This window comes from Cherax quadricarinatus, chromosome 100, assembly GCF_038502225.1.
Source record: "Cherax quadricarinatus isolate ZL_2023a chromosome 100, ASM3850222v1, whole genome shotgun sequence".
Lineage (NCBI taxonomy): Eukaryota > Metazoa > Arthropoda > Malacostraca > Decapoda > Parastacidae > Cherax > Cherax quadricarinatus.
In genome coordinates, this window is record NC_091391.1 from 6,336,104 (window position 1) to 6,354,603 (window position 18,500).

The window sequence follows — 18,500 nt, forward strand, 5'->3', positions numbered from 1 at the left end:
GGTCCCAGCATAGCCGTAATGGGACGGCTGAGCTGTGTGGCCCTTATAACTCACCCAAACAAAAAGCGTTCTCCCCGAACATAAACACATTTCTCTCCCCAGGTTGGCGATTGATGGTAGGCATGTATTTAATTTATAGATTTACCCTTCAGGGAAGGAGTAGGTAGTTTTACTGTTAGTATATTAATATTAGGTTTACTAAGGCAACTGTAGATAATAATAATGTAGACCTAAGACCTTAACATAGGTAGTAATAGGCCGATAATGTAGGCAAACACTAGGATAAGTTAGCTAGGGAGAACTGGCAGCCCTAGTTTGAACGAAGAGACGAGGGTATGGAAGAGAGACCAGCTCGTTCTTCTTAAGACAGACACCAACTGGACAAGACGTGTCGTGATCAGCAGACGGCGCCCCCCACGTGTCTTCACATCTGAGACCTGGGGAAATCTGGTAGAGGCACCTCGATGTACCGTAGATGACCTCCATCAGGCCCATACAGTAAGACAAGACCTCCACTTTTATCTCGTAGATTTCTGGCCAGTGTCTGGGGAGATTGTGAGTGAGTTGATCTGTGGGCCCGGTGTGCAGCAGGCAGTACCAGTGTCTCAGAGCAGTCTGGAAGCTAGTGTCCATGTCTGCATAGTTATACTAGGGGATACATACCCTCTTGGATATAGGAATTTCTGAGGTGCAGGCAGGACACTAATAACGATTGAATATTGCAGGAATTAAGGCTCCCGGTTGCACGTGGTTTCTGAGGGAAAGTCCAGAGGGGCTAAGGCTAAGCTTAGGGAAGTTGAAGATCAGGATATATGCTGCAACACCAAGTAAGTTAGTCCTTTACACGTGCATGCAGGCGAGTTTCTTGCAACATCAATCATTTGTGAAAATCTGTCCTATAAGCCCCTTGTGAGGCTGAGGTACCCACCTCAGAGCTCGGTGTCAACAGAGTTTGCCAGGGTAGGTGACTCACTTGGAGGCAGCCCACACAAATTTTCACACTGACTACCATACATACCACACTTGATTTTTTACAATAAATACTACTTGTCTCACCTTAGATTAAGACTATAAATATTTTAGGGTAAGTAATGAGTGCACTATGTGTGTATTGTACTTTTTTATTGTTTTTTGATGCCTAGTTCTATTGCTAACTTAATATATGTTAGTGTAAACTTGTTATCTAGTATTTGTATGCATTTATAAGTGAAAAAAAAAGGGTGTTCCACTTTACGGCGATTTCAGCTTTACGGTGGTAGCCTGGAACCTAACCTGCCATATAAGTGGGGCCCTACTGTACAGGCGAAGGCAAAGAATAACAGAGCGGCTAAAGGAGGCCAATATATCTGCAATACGTAGGGAGACACCAATCAGAGAAATAGCAAACATTGAACTAAAGCTAAAGGAATCTTACAGGAGTCAAGAAATGCAGGAAGAACTAAAAGCCATAAATGAAATTGAAAGAAACCCAAAGTATTTCTTTTCTTATACCAAATCAAAGTCGGGAACAACATCCAGTATTGGGCCCCTAATTAAACGAGATGGATCCTACACAGATGACAGCAAAGAAATGAATGAGCTACTCAAGTCCCAATATGAGTCGGTATTTAGTAAGCCGCTAACCAGTCAGAGTCGAAGACCTAAATGAATTTTTTTAGAGCCACAGAATTTAGTAGACACAAACCTATCTGATATTATCCTGACACCAAATGACTTCGAAAAGGCGATAAATGACATGCCCATCCACTCTGCTCCAGGCCCAGACTCTTGGAACAACGTGTTCATCAAGAACTACAAGAAGCCGCTATCATGTGCTTTTAACATCTTATGAAGAGGGAGCTTGGACACGGGTTGTCCCACAGCTGCTAAAAACAACAGACATAGCTCCACTCCACAAAGGGGGCAGTAAAGCAATATCTAAGAACTACAGACCGATAGCACTAATGTCCCACATCATAAAAATTTTTGAAAGGGTTCTAAGAAGCAAGATCGCCATCAGTTACAAAACCCAGGGTAGAACTCAGTGTGAATGCTTTGAGAAGATACCAGAGCAGCGAACGGACATCCCAGTGCATCGTTTCAGCGTAAATAGTTGAAGTGTTGTGCAGTTTTAGAGGGATTGGTGTTGTTGAGTCAGGACCAGTCAGTGCCTCCCCCCCTCTCCGCTGGGGGGGGAGGGGGAGGGCGTGTGTAGTAAACAGTGACCCTCTCATAATGCCTCACCCCTGCGCGTCTCCCCCGCCTCACCCACCCAACCCCCAGCGCCACCCCATCTGTAGAGGGTACTTCTCCCCTAACCCACGATGTCAGCGATGGCACTGCAGGGAGTGCCGGGCTCACAGGAACTTCCACTACAGGGACAGCATCGTGGAGTTTGACCGCGAGGCAGCTGCCAGGTGTGCCACAGGCAGTGTGTACTCAGTTCCTCAAACTTCAACATCCGTGCACACAAGGGCCTGGGATCTTCAATCAACTTGGCGTCCACCAGGACGCTGACATGTCCCTAGGACAGCTCTCCATCGGGCTGCTGATGGAGTCACTGGCTTCTTGGACCCCTTGGGGAGGGTCGATGGTGCTCGTGCAAGCAGCAGATCCCTGGGCAACTTGCTGCTGTTTGCAATGGCTGTCTGCCGAGGAGAGACAGGCACCTAGCAACATCTGTTGTTGGGGCAATGGATAAATTCCCTACTATGTTTGTTAACTGCTCATTACTCTGTAATTTGTCTATGATTGTAATCATGTCATAATGTGTTTATCATTCATTACCTTTGAAACTTGTCATGATTGTGACCAGCTCTACCTGGAGCTCATTACCTTTGTAAATTCTCATGATTAATGTGTTTATGATTCATTACCTTTGCAATTATTCATGAGTGTGACCAGCTCAACCTGGAGCTCATTACCTTTGTAACTTGGTCATGATTATGACCAGATCTAGTTCATTACCTTTGTAACTTGCTCAGCTACTGAAACTTACTCTTTCCTGTATTCACTTTTAATTTTCTTCTTTTGCACACCCTACCAAATTCATCCACCAATCTCTGCAACTTCTCTTCAGAATCTCCCAAGAGCACAGTGTCATCAGCAAAGAGCAACTGTGACAACTCCCACTTTATGTGTGATTGATTATCTTTTAACTCCACGCCTCTTGCCAAGACCCTCGCATTTCCTTCTCTTACAACCCCATCTATAAATATATTAAACAACCACGGTGACATCACACATCCTTGTCTAAGGCCTACTTTTACTGGGAAATAATCTCCCTCTTTCCTACATACTCTAACTTGAGCCTCACTATCCTCGTAAAAACTCTTCACTGCTTTCAGTAACCTACCTCCTACACCATACACCTGCAACATCTGCCACATTGCCCCCCTATCCACCCTGTCATATGCCTTTTCCAAATCCATAAATGCCACAAAGACCTCTTTAGCCTTATCTAAATACTGTTCACTTATATGTTTCACTGTAAACACCTGGTCCACACACCCCGTGCCTTTCCTACAGCCTCCTTGTTCATCTGCTATCCTATTCTCCGTCTTCCTCTTAATTCTTTCAATAATAACTCTACCATACACTTTACCAGGTATACTCAACAGACTTATCCCCCTATAATTTTTGCACTCTCTTTTGTCCCCTTTGCCTTTATACAAAGGAACTATGCATGCTCTCTGCCAATCCCTAGGTACCTTACCCTCTTCCATACATTTATTAAATAATTGCACCAACCACTCCAAAACTATATCCCCACCTGCTTTTAACATTTCTATCTTTTTCTTATTTTCAACAAAATTTGTTGATAACATCTCACCCACTCTCTCATTTGCTCTATTTTTACATTGCTTCACCACTCTCTTAACCTCTCTCTTTTTCTCCATATACTCTTCCCTCCTTGAATCACTTCTACTTTGTAAAAACTTCTCATATGCTAACTTTTTCTCCCTTACTACTCTCTTTACATCATCATTCCACCAATCGCTCCTCTTCCCTCCCGCACCCACTTTCCTGTAACCACAAACTTCTGCTGAATACTCTAACACTACATTTTTAAACCTACCCCATACCTCTTCGACCCCATTGCCTATGCTCTCATTAGCCCATCTATCCTCCAATAGCTGTTTATATCTTACCCTAACTGCCTCCTCTTTTAGTTTATAAACCTTCACCTCTCTCTTCCCTGATGCTTCTATTCTCCTTGTATCCCATCTACCTTTTACTCTCAGTGTAGCTACAACTAGAAAGTGATCTGATATATCTGTGGCCCCTCTATAAACATGTACATCCTGAAGTCTACTCAACAGTCTTTTATCTACCAATACATAATCCAACAAACTACTGTCATTTCGCCCTACATCATATCTTGTATACTTATTTATCCTCTTTTTCTTAAAATATATATTACCTATAACTAAACCCCTTTCTACACAAAGTTCAATCAAAGGGCTCCCATTATCTGGCGCCCCAAACTTACCTACCACACCCTCTCTAAAAGTTTCTCCTACTTTAGTATTCAGGTACCCTACCACAATTACTCTCTCACTTGGTTCAAAGGCTCCTATACATTCACTTAACATCTCCCAAAATCTCTCTCTCTCCTCTGCATTCCTCTCTTCTCCAGGTGCATACACGCTTATTATGACCCACTTTTCGCATCCAACCTTTACTTTAATCCACATAATTCTTGAATTTAGACATTCATATTCTCTTTTCTCCTTCCATAACTGATCCTTCAACATTACTGCTACCCCTTCCTTTGCTCTAACTCTCTCAGATACTCCAGATTTAATCCCATTTATTTCCCCCCACCGAAACTCCCCTACCCCCTTCAGCTTTGTTTCGCTTAGGGCCAGGACATCCAACTTCTTTTCATTCATAACATCAGCAATCATCTGTTTCTTGTCATCCTCACTACATCCACGCAATGTCTACAGGAGAAGGGGTTACTAGCCCATTGCTCCCGGAATTTTAGTCACCTCATACGACACGCATGGCTTACGGAGGAAAGATTCTTTTCCACTTCCCCATGGACAATTGAAGAACAAGAGCTATTTAGAAAAAGGAGAAAAACCTAGATGTATGTATATATATATGCATGTGCGTGTCTGTGAAGTGTGACCAAAGTGTAAGTAGGAGTAGCAAGATATCCCTGTTATCTAGCGTGTTTATGAGACAGAAAAAGAAACCAGCAATCCTACCATCATGCAAAACACTTACAGGTTTCTGTTTCACAGTCATCTGGCAGGACGGTAGTACTTCTCTGGGTGGTTGCTGTCTACCAACCTACTACCTATATATATATTATATTATATATATATATTATATATATATATATATATATATATATATATATATATATATATATATATATATATATATATATATATATATATATATATATATATATATATACCTGGAGTTTACCTGGAGAGAGTTCCGGGGGTCAACGCCCCCGCGGCCCGGTCTGTGACCAGGCCTCCTGGTGGATCAGAGCCTGATCAACCAGGCTGTTGCTGCTGGCTGCACGCAAACCAACATACGAGCCACAGCCCGGCTGGTCAGGAACCGACTTTAGGTGCTTGTCCAGTGCCAGCTTGAAGACTGCCAGGGGTCTGTTGGTAATCCCCCTTATGTATGCTGGGAGGCAGTTGAACAGTCTCGGGCCCCTGACACTTATTGTATGGTCTCTTAACATGCTAGTGACACCCCTGCTTTTCATTGGGGGGATGTTGCATCGTCTGCCAAGTCTTTTGCTTTCATAGTGAGTGATTTTCGTGTGCAAGTTTGGTACTAGTCCCTCTAGGATTTTCCAGGTATATATAATCATGTATCTCTCCCGCCTGTAATTGAGGTGTTTTATCTCCGTCATATATATATATATATATATATATATATATATATATATATATATATATATATATATATATATATATATATATATATATATATATATATATATATATATATAGATATATATATATATGATGAAAACTCACACTCACACGAGCTTTTAAATCTCTGCACAAAATTCAATTTAAACCAGCAAATAATAGAGCCTACTAGACTGGAGAATACACTAGACCTCATCTTCACTAACAATGATGATCTGATAAGAAATGTCACCATATCAAAAACAATATACTCAGATCACAGCATAATAGAGGTTCAGACATGTATGCATGGAGCCCCAGACCGACATAATGAGACTAGTCACGAGGGAGCATTCACCAAATTCAACTTCAATAACAAAAACATAAAGTGGGACCAAGTAAACCAAGTCCTAACCGATATAAGCTGGGAAGTTATACTAAGCAACACAGACTCCAACGTATGCCTAGAACAGATTAACTTGGTGGCACTCGATGTATGTACAAGGCTTATTCCTCTAAGAAAAAGGAGGAGTAGATGTAAAATAGAAAGAGACAGGCGCTCCCTTTACAGGCGACGGAAAAGAATAACAGAGCGGCTAAAAGAGGTCAATATATCTGAAATGCGTAGGGAGACACTGGTCAGAGAAATAGCAAGCATCGAACTCAGGCTAAAGGAATCTTATATATATATATATATATATATATATATATATATATATATATATATATATATATATATATACAGTGGACCCCCGGTTAATGATATTTTTTCACTCCAGAAGTATGTTCAGGTGCCAGTACTGACCGAATTTGTTCCCATAAGAAATATTGTGAAGTAGATTAGTCCATTTCAGACCCTCAAACATACACTTACAAACGCACTTACATAAATACACTTACATAATTGGTCACATTCGGAGGTAATCGTTATGCGGGGGTCCACTGTATATATATATATATATATATATATATATATATATATATATATATATATATATATATATATATATATATATATATATATATATATAATAAGAGAATTCTTCCTCCGTAAGCCATGCGTGTTGTAAGAGGCAACTAAAATGCCGGGAGCAAGGGGCTAGTAACCCCTTCTCCCGTATAAATTACTAAATTTAAAAGAGAAACTTTCGTTTTTCTTTTTTGCCACCCTACCTTGGTGGGATATGGCTGGTGTGTTGAAAGAAAGAAGTACACCCTTATGTTACACTGTAGTTATGTTTCTGAAAATGGTTGTTGGTTGTCGGCAGAAGTGGATGGTTGAGGTTCTGGTACTAAAGTCAATGATTGTATTGGAGTGTGCATAGACTCTAATGGATCTCTGGGCTCTTTTACCCTGCAGTACATTATACAGCTGATGGTAAGGCATCATCAGCTGGTTTAAACCCCATTTCAAAGCACTGCTTCTAATTTGTCAGGGTCCTCTTCAGTGAGTCTGCTAGTTTAGCAGCAACATTGAACTGCTCACGTAACTGCTACAATGATAACTGTTTTTCGTTGGGTTCTTCATCTGTTATGTGGCTCCCTTGTATCTGTGCATTGAGCTCTGCCAACACTTCCTCTGGACTCCTGTCTTCATCTAAAAGCTCATTCACACCTTCATTCACATCTTCAAAACCATCACCTGGTAATCTCCTTGCCAGCTGAACAATTTCGTGAACCTGACTCTCAAGCAAGGCAAAACCAGTGAAAGAATTAACTACAGAAGGCCATAACTTTCCCCAGCCTGCATTTAATGTTGACTGCATTTAATGTTCCCCTCGCAAACTGAACCATGTTTAGTTAATTTTATGAAGTTGAAAGTTAAGACACGTGCAACATCTGGTTATCTTTATTGTAGACGTTTTGCCATCCAGTGGCTTTATCAATACAGATTCTAGGACATAATTAGAAGACAGAAGAACTATATACAAAAGATGAGGTAATCAGTCCTTCAGCCTTGGAGTTAGTGTGCACAGCATCGTGGTAGTAGTGATTCTGGAGCAAAGACAAGGAGACTGGCGGTTATATAGGCGTCAGTGGATAGGGACATGTAGCATACGAGGGCATAGTCACTGGTAGGTGGTATTCCCCAGTGGAAGTAGGTCCTACCCTAACGGATGGGTTAGACGTTTCGCCACTGGATGGCAAAACGTCTATAATAAAGATAACCAGATGTTGCACGTGTCTTAACTTTCATCTTGTCAGTATTTTATACCTTTCTTGCACAATTTTATGAAGTGTTGTATAAAATTATACCACAGTTTTTCAGAAGTATAACAACCAAAACATGCCAAATAAATCCATGTACTCTGAAGGTTACTGTATGCAGTCTAATACAGTGGACCCCCGTTTACGATATTTCATTCCAGAAGCATGTTCAGGTGCCAGTACTGATCGAATTTGTTCCCATAAGGAATATTGTGAATTAGATTAGTCCATTTCACACCCCCAAACATACACAAACAAACGCACTTACATAAATACACTTACCTAATTGGTCGCATTGGGAGCTGATCGTAAACTGGGGGTCCACTGTATATATGTACAGTCTGTTATACATGTACGGTCTATTATATATGTACGGTCTGTTAGTACCAAATTTGCACAAGAAAATCACTCCTGTGGCCTGGTAGCAAAAGCTCTCACTTCACACGGTGACGGTTCGGGCTCGATTCCCAGCAAAGGGGTGGAAACATTGGATGCGTTTCCTTACACCGGTTGTCTGTTCACCCATCAGTAAAATGGGTACCTGGGTGTTAGTGGACTGGTGTAGGTCGCATCCTGGGACAAAACTGACCTGATTTGCCCGAAATGCTTTGCATGAAAATGAATGTTTTTCCTTGCAATGCTTACACTGTGTAGTTTACATTATTATCATTAATTATTAACACTGGCCGATTCCCACCAAGGCAGGGTGGCCCGAAAAAGAAAAACTTTCACCATCATTCACTCCATCACTGTCTTGCCAGAAGGGTGCTTTACACTACAGTTTTTAACCCTTTCAGGGTCCGTCCCGTAGATCTACGGCTTTACGGTGAGTGTCCAAACCGTAGATCTACGCCATGAGCTCAGCTCACTCTGATAAACTGTGAGTGGTACATTTGGGCCTAGATATGAGAGAATACATCTATGTGGTATGTGTGCACCACATAAAACAGATCCTGCAGCACACTGTGTATAATGAGAGAAAAAACTGAAATCATGATTTTTCGATTAAAACAGCAACTTTGCAGTGTTTTTTCGTATGTTTTTTATAGTTGTATTTGCGATTTCTTGGTCTCATTTGATAGAATGGAAGACATATTACAGAAATAGAGATGATTTTGATTGGTTTTAGCACTGGAAATGGCTTGAAACTGAGCTCAAAGTAGCGGAAATGTTAAATTTTTGCCGATATTCAAGATTAAACAAACGACCTCACACATCTAATACACGTCAGCTGGTGGGTCTAATATACATTCACAAATATGGTGATGATATTTATACAATTATTACAGTATTGCATAACAGTAAATCTTCTATTTTTTGGTGTGAATAAAAATTCATTATGTGAATAAAAAATCAAAATGGAATTTATTTGTAAAGCCTCAAAACATAACTAATGAACAGAGGAAATGTTAGTTTAGTGCCAGGAATGCCTACATTGTTTATTCTGGACCCTATTTTGAAATTGGAATATTTTGAACTTTGTGTTAAATTGGCCAAATTAACAATTTCCGATCACTTTATTTTGTAGTTGAAACAGTTGACTTGGCGATTTCTTGTGCTCAATCGATAGAATAGAAGTAATACTAGTGAAATAGCTAAGAATTTAGTTGATTGGAATAATGTAATTGGGCTAAAATGGGAGTCAAAGTCGGCAAAATCGCCGATTCGTAAATATCGCTGACACATCAAAATTCGCGAGAGCATAATTTCGTCAATTTTCCACCAAATTTCGTACTTTTTGTTTTATTACCTTCACAAAAAGATTCTCTACGATTTCATAAGAAAACATAACAAATTTTTTTTTTGAAAATTCTTGGACACTGGTGCGTGACTCCAGATTTGGGCCTTGGACCCTGAAAGGGTTAAACTGCAACATTAACACCCTTCCTTCAGAGTGCAGACACTGTACTTCCCATCACCAGGACTCAAGTCCGGCCTGCCGGTTTCCCTGAACCCCTTCATGAATGTTACTTTGCTCACACTCCAACAGCACGTCAAGTATTAAAAACCATTTGTCTCCATTCGCTCCTATCAAACACGCTCACGCATGCCCACTGGAAGTCCAAGCCCCTCACACACAAAACCTTTACCCCCTCCCTCCAGTTTTTCCTAGGCTGACCCCTACCCCGCCTTCCTTCCACTACAGACTGATACACTCTTGAAGTTATTCTGTTTCGCTCCATTCTCTCTACATGCCCTAACCACCTCAACAACCCTTCCTCAGCCCTCAGGACAACAGTTTTGGCAATTCTGCACCTCCTCCTAACTTCCAAGCTACAAATTCTCTGCATTATATTCGCACCACACATTGCCCTCAGACATGACATCTCCACTGCCTCCAGCCTTCTCCTCGCTGCAACATTCATCACCCATGCTTCACACCCATACAGGAGCATTGGTAAAACTATACTCTCATACATTCCCCTCTTTGCTTCCAAGGACAAAGTTCTTTGTCTCCACAGACTCCTAAGTGCACCGCTCACCCTTTTCCCCTCATCAATTCTATGATTCACCTCATCTTTCATAGACCCATGCGCTGACATGTCCACTCCCAAATATCTGAATACATTCACCTCCATACTCTCTCCCTCCAATCTGATATCCAATCTTTCATCATCTAATCTTTTTATCCTCATAACCTTACTCTTTCCTGTATTCACTTTCAATTTTCTTCTTTTACATACCCTACCAAATTCATCCACCAACCTCTGCAACTTCTCTTCAGAATCACCCAAGAGCAGTGTCATCAGCAAAGAGCAGCTGTGACAACTCCCACTTTGTGTGATTCTTCATCTTTTAACTCCACACCTCTTGCCTAGACCCTCCCTCGCATTTACTTCTCTTACAACCCCATCTATAAATATATTAAACAACCATGGTGACATCACACATCCTTGTCTAAGGCCTACTTTTACTGGGAAATAATCTCCCTCTTTCCTACATACTCTAACTTGAGCCTCAATATCCTCGTAAAAACTCTTCACTGCTTTCAGTAACCTACCTCCTATACCATACATCTGCCACATTGCCCCCCTATCCATCCTGTCATGCCTTTTCCAAATCCATAAATGCCACAAAAACCTCTTTAGCCTTATCTAAATATTGTTCACTTATATGTTTCACTGTAAACACCTGGTCCACACACCCCCTACCTTTCCTAAAGCCTCCTTGTTCATCTGCTATCCTATTCTCCGTCTTACTCTTAATTCTTTCAATAATAACTCTACCATACACTTTACCAGGTATACTCAACAGACTTATCCCCCTATAATTTTTGCACTCTTTTGTCCCCTTTGCCTTTATACAAAGGAACTATGCATGCTCTCTGCCAATCCCTAGGTACCTTACCCTCTTCCATACATTTATTAAATAATAGCATCAACCACTCCAAAACTATATTAATTACAAGGAAGGTCTCTAGCATGCCTGGACATTTTGGGCAGACTAATCCTAATTCTTACTCTATATTGACACAAGTTATGGAGCAGTACATCTTAATATAGTATCTTATTATATACAGTGGACCAGCGGATATCGGCCAAATCGCATTTCGGCCTCTTTTTTGGTTGAAATTCTACCCTGGATTTCAGCTGGCAACTCAGAAATTGGCTGTATTGGACGCGTCTGCCCACCACACCGCATGCGCGAGTCAGTCTGGCTGTGTCTCGGTGAGTGAACAACACCGCGCATTCATCCAAACATTTCGTTATAATCCATTGTTTTTCGTGGTTATTTATTGAGTACAAAATGATGAAGTTGATATGTTAGCCAAGAAGTAAATAATGAAAATGATTGTTACAGGAATGCAATTAGAAGCCTGAGTAGATCTATAACGCACTATGATAACATGAACGTAGATAAGTATGTTTATGGAGCAACGTGCAATGTGAACAGACTGACGGATGTTGTAGTGGCCAGGCTTAGGCCTGGTTACAAGTACTTCTGGCAGTTTGGGAGACACACAGATGATGATCAAACTAAATGTAAATTATGTGATCAGGCATTTGGTCACTGTCTTGAACACTATGTGCTTAATTGTCCACTTATTAAGGAATACAGAGACAGACAGTATAATAACCTATGTGACATGTTAAGATATCTTGTTAATGAAAATAAGATACCAGATATACTAAGCAAATTTCCTAAATTTGCTTGTAACAGATAAGTGAACTACAGATATGTAGATATAAATCCATATGTATTCATGTTAACCCTTTGGGGCCTAGTTCCTGGGCCTTTTGTGTATCCATATGCTCTTGTGCTACTGTCCACAGGATGGATATGGGGTGCACAATAAACTAGCCACTTCGGTGGCAAAATCTAATCTAAATCTATCTGCGAAATAAGCTACCATGGGCCCAAAGAAAGTTCCTAGTGCCAGCCCTTTGGTAAAGAAAGTGAGAAACATGATAGAATTCAAGAAAGAAATTGTAGCAAAGTACGGAAGTGACGTATGTGTGCTCGGGCTTGCCAGGATGTATGGCAAATCCAAATCAACAATCACTTTCATCCTGGCAAAGAAAGTAGAAATCTAGAAAGATAATGTTGCAAAAGGGGTAAATATGCTAACAAAACAAAGATCACAAACAATTGAAGATGTGGAGAAATTATTGTTGTTGTGAATCAACGATAAACAGTTAGCGGGAGATAGTGTTGTGTAGTCGATCATTTGTGAAAAGGCAAGGTAGTTGCATGCGGATCTCATGAATAAAATGCCTGGTACAAGTGCTGCTGTTAGTGAATTTAAGGCCCGCAATGGCTGACCAGAAACAGACCTCTGGACAGTTTTTTTTTGTGTGACAGGTACAGTGACTCAAGCTGGTCCTAGTGCCAGTAAAAGACAAAGAAGGAAGTAATCCTGGATAGTGACTTGATACCTGAAGTCCTTATGGAGGGGGAGGGCCCCCTTTCAAACAATAATCAGTCCTCCCTCTCTCCTCACTGTCTTCCATACGCCAACAAGAATCTTCAATAAGGGTAAATATGTTAAATGTTCATTTATCCATTTCATTAGTCATTTTATTTAGTTCTCATTGTTTTCTGTATGTAAGACTATAGTTAATCTTCAAAAAATTTATTTTTTGTTAATATTTTTGGGTGTCTGGAACGGATAAATTGTATTGACATTAATTCTTATGGGAAATATTACTTCAGTTTTCGGCTTTTTCGGATTTAGGCCGACCTTCTGGAACAGATTATGGCCAAAATCCGGGGTTCCACTGTAGTACTGGGTAACTAAAGTAATTAATTAGATTTATAATAATGAGGCAGAACAAAACATAACAGTATTACAATTAGTAAATTTAGTGACGGGAATAGTTAAGTCTTGGCATGATAGTTTCTATTAAAGCTCCTATATTGGGAGGTTTCTTAGGCAGCAGCTACATTAGGAATTTTATATTTACAGTCATTTGGGTAAATGTTAGTGTAAATTATGTTGAATCACAAATATCGAGAGTAAATCTATTTTGCTTTGGATGTGTGCATGATATGAAAGAATAGGCGGTTTTCATATACAGCCTCTTCTCACTTAATGACGGAGTTCCGTTCCTAAAACCACATTGGTAAACGAATTTGTTGCTAAGTGAGGAGCATACTATGGTGGTGGTGGGTTTGTATCAACTATCATTGCTTTCTCACCTTTGCCCGAAAGGCCTAGCCATGCTAGGTGTTCTAGTGGCCCCCTCTGTAATTAGTATTTTATTACATGTAAACCACAATAACCAAAATCAGTAAACCCCGCATTGTAATCCTTATAGAGAATAAACTTTGATTTGATTTGATAACATTTCTGGTATATTTTTAAATGTTTGTACAGTAGTGTACTGTATATTGTTATAAAGAGAATAGGTAATCAGCTCTAATATTCATTATTTAGGTATACACACTGGTGAGAGCCCGTCGTAAGTCCAAGTCGTCGGTAAACGAGTACGTCACTAAGTGAGGAGAGGCTGTAGTTCAAATTCAAATTCAAAGTTTATTCTCTATAAGGATTACAATGCTGAGTTTACAGAATTTGATTATTGTGTGGTTTACAAGTAGTAAAATAATAATTACAGAGTGTACCACTAGAACACCTAGCATGGCTAGGCATTTTGGGCTGATGGTGGGGTGTGTCAGGGAGATGAGATGTTTTTTAATGGTAGTTTTGAAAATAGTGCTTGAGTCTGCAGTTCTAGAGAGTTAGCTGGACACTGGGAATATCAGAGATTTTTGTCTGGTATTGTCTATGGGTCCTGTCAGAACTATCAAGAAATTTTTAGTTCAGGGTTAATATTTGAATTTATGGTTCTGTAAATGTAGGTTGCACAGTAAGTGTGAATGTTCTCTATGGTGAGTAAGTGACTTTCTATATAGTAGTATGTCATTGATGTCAGCTATGGTCTGTATACTTTGTACATATACTTGTAGTAAAAAAGATATTATTATTATTATTATTATTATTATTATTATTATTTACTTGGCAGACGATGCAACATCCCCCCAATGAAAAGCAGGATAAGCACGATAAGAGAGAACACAATAAGTGTCAGGAGCCCAAGACTCGACTGCCTCCCAGCTTACATAAGGGGGATTACCAATAGACCCCTGGCTGTCTTCAAGAAGGCATGGACAGGCACCTAAAGTCAGTACCTGATCAGCCAGGCTGTGGTTCATACTTCGGTTTATGTGCGGCCAACAAAACAGGCTGGTTGATCAGACTCTGATCCACCATGAGGCCACGTCACAGACCAGGTCATGGGGCGTTGACCCCCGAAACCCTCTTCAGGTATGGTGTATTATGTGTATTCTATTATATATATATGGTCTATTATATATGTATGGTCTATTATATATGGTTTATTGTATATATAGTCTATATGTATGGTCTATTATATACAGTGGACCCCCAAGTTTCGTGATTAATCCATTCCAGAGTGTGTGCTGAATGGCGAAATTCACGACTGGCGAAACCATTTTCCCCATAAGAAATAATGGAAGTCTAATTGATCTGTTTGACACCCAGAAGTATTAACAAATGTTTTTTTTAAAGATTAAATATAGATTTACATACAGAAAACAATGACAAATATAAAGCACTAATAAAATGGATAAATGAACATTTAACATCACACTTACCTTTATTGAAGACTTGTTGGTGTATGGCAGACAGGGAGTTTACCTGGAGTTTACCTGGAGAGAGTTCCGGGGGTCAACGCCCCCGCGGCCCGGTCTGTGACCAGGACTCCTGGTGGATCAGAGCCTGATCAACCAGGCTGTTGCTGCTGGCTGCACGCAAACCAACGTACGAGCCACAGCCCGGCTGGTCAGGAACCGACTTTAGGTGCTTGTCCAGTGCCAGCTTGAAGACTGCCAGGGGTCTGTTGGTAATCCCCCTTATGTATGCTGGGAGGCAGTTGAACAGTCTCGGGCCCCTGACACTTATTGTATGGTCTCTTAACGAGGGGAGAGGGAGGAGAGTTTATTATGCTTCAATATGATGGTAATATCTCTATGGCTTATTTATCTATCACAAGTCATCTAATATGACAATAAACAATATTAACCCTTTCAGGGTCCAAGGCCCAAATCTGGAGTCACGCACCAGTGTCCAAGAATTTTCAAAAAAAAAATTTGTTATTTTTTCTTATGAAATCGTAGAGAATCTTTTTGTGAAGGTAATAAAACAAAAAGTACGAAATTTGGTGGAAAATTGACGAAATTATGCTCTCGCAAATTTTGATGTGTCAGCGATATTTACGAATCGGCGATTTTGCCGACTTTGACTCCCATTTTAGGCCAATTACATTATTCCAATCAACCAAATTCTTAGCTATTTCACTAGTATTACTTCTATTCTATCGATTGAGCACAAGAAATCGCCAAGTCAACTGTTTCAACTACAAAATAAAGTGATTGGAAATTGTTAATTTGGCCAATTTAACACAAAGTTCAAAATATTCCAATTTCAAAATAGGGTCCAGAATGAACAATGTAGGCATTCCTGGCACTAAACTAACATTTCCTCTGTTCATTAGTTATGTTTTGAGGCTTTACAAATAAATTCCATTTTAATTTTTTATTCACATAATGAATTTTTATTCACACCAAAAAATAGAAGATTTACTGTTATGCAATACTGTAATAATTGTATATATATCATCACCATATTTGTGAATGTATATTAGACCCACCAGCTGACGTGTATTAGACGTGTGAGGTTGTTTGTTTACTCTTGAATATCGGCAAAAATTTAACATTTCTGCTACTTTGAGCTCAGTTTCAAGCCATTTCCAGTGCTAAAACCAATCAAAATCATCTCTATTTCTGTAATATGTCTTCCATTCTATCAAATGAGACCAAGAAATCGCAAATACAACTATAAAAAACATACGAAAAAACACTGCAAAGTTGCTGTTTTAATCGAAAAATCATGATTTAATTTTTTTTCTCTCATACACAGTGTGCTGCAGGATCTGTTTTATGTGGTGCACACATACCACATAGATGTATTCTCTCATATCTAGGCCCAAATGTACCACTCACAGTTTATCAGAGTGAGCTGAGCTCATGGCGTAGATCTACGGTTTGGACCCTGAACATAAAGCCGTAGATCTACGGGACGGACCCTGAAAGGGTTAATAACATAGAAACACATATACTCTAGAATGAATAAAATGTCATATGTGAGGAGCAAGTGGTGGTGTTGGGTTTATAAAGGGCCACTGAGAGGAGCCGTACATGGTGGTGGAGGCGGCAGCAGAAGCCACTAACACTATTCACACTGAAACAATGTACGTAATTTATAAATAAGAAATATTTACACTTCGATTTATAAATAAGAAAAATTTACACTTACCTTGGAGATGTTAGTTTAATTAGTTAGTTTGATGGAGATGATGCTGGCAGAGGTTTAGGGTGGTGGAAGATAACAGGGCGGTGTATGTTCAGTGGCCCTATACACCTCCGACAACATTGGAGAGTTACTTTTGTGTCGTTTTTCTACCACTTAATCGTTTAACTTACTTGCTACACTGTTAATGATATTTTATTGCTGGCTGGCTCTATAGCCTTTATTGATACCTGCTGCTTTAGTATCGTACATATCGTAGAATCGCTGAAGGAGGCACATTCTCCCCCTCTCTTCCTCCTCCACTTTGGTACTTTGCTACGAGTTTTTTCTTGAATTCTATAGTGCTTCTTTCCTTCTTTACCAAAGGCCTGGCACTAGGAGCTTTCTTTGGGCCCATGGTGGCTTACTTAGCAGTTGCAAGCACAAAAACAATGTATTATGAAATGTATCACATGAACCCATGGGGTGATGGTCACTTCCTGATAAACAATGGCACATTGAGTGTGAATGGTGCGGGAGACTGGCTTTGTGTGCGTGCTGATGCTGGGATGCCACTCCATTGCGTACCAGATGATCACTGAATCACAAGGCCAGTCATGAACCGTGAGGCTATATTTTGCCAAAAAATGTTGCCGAAAGTCGGATTTCACAAAAGTCGCGGCTGCCGAAAGGCGGGGGGTCCACTGTATGTGTATTCTATTACACATGTAGGGTCTGTTATATATGTACAGTCTATTACATAAGGGGGATTACCAATAGACCTCTGGTTGTCTGCAAGAGGAAGCGGGACGGACGGACACACACACACACACACACACACACACACACACACACACACACACACACACACACACACACACACACACACACACACACATACACACGGGGCCAGGAGCTTGGACTCGAGCACTGCAACCTCAACTATGTGAGTGTACACACACACACACACACACACACACACACACACACACACACACACACACACACACACACACACACACACACACACACACACACACACACACACACACACACACACACATACACACACACACACACACACACACACACACACACACACACACACACACACACACACACACACACACACACACACACACACACACACACACACACACACACACACACACACACACACACACACACACACACACCGAGCATGTCTCCGGAAGCACACATCAATCAGATAACTGCTGCAGCATATGGGCGCCTTGCAAACCTGAGAACAGCATTCCGGTACCTTAGTAAGGAATCATTCAAGACACTGTACACCGTGTATGTCAGGCCCATACTGGAGTATGCAGCACCTGTTTGGAACCCGCACTTGATAAAGCACATCAAGAAACTAGAGAAAGTACAAAGGTTTGCGACAAGGTTAGTTCCAGAGCTAAGGGGAATGTCCTATGAAGAAAGATTAAGGGAAATCGGCCTGACGACACTGGAGGACAGGAGGGTCAGGGGAGACATGATAACGACATATAAAATACTGCGTGGAATAGACAAGGTGGACAAAGACAGGATGTTCCAGGGAGGGGATACAGAAACAAGAGGCCACAATTGGAAGTTGAAGA

General features: G+C 40.5%; 1 long non-coding RNA gene across 3 annotated transcripts in view; it reads left to right on the top strand.

Annotated features, from left to right (window-relative positions):
• The window catches only part of LOC138851108 (uncharacterized), a 53,390-nt gene that overhangs the window by 7,248 nt on the left and 27,642 nt on the right, over positions 1–18,500 (top strand). For all 3 annotated transcript variants that reach the window (XR_011390989.1, XR_011390990.1, XR_011390988.1), the window contains exons 2-3: positions 11,596–11,743; positions 14,543–14,844. This is a non-coding gene — a long non-coding RNA (uncharacterized lncRNA). The remainder of the gene's footprint in view (positions 1–11,595; positions 11,744–14,542; positions 14,845–18,500) is intronic.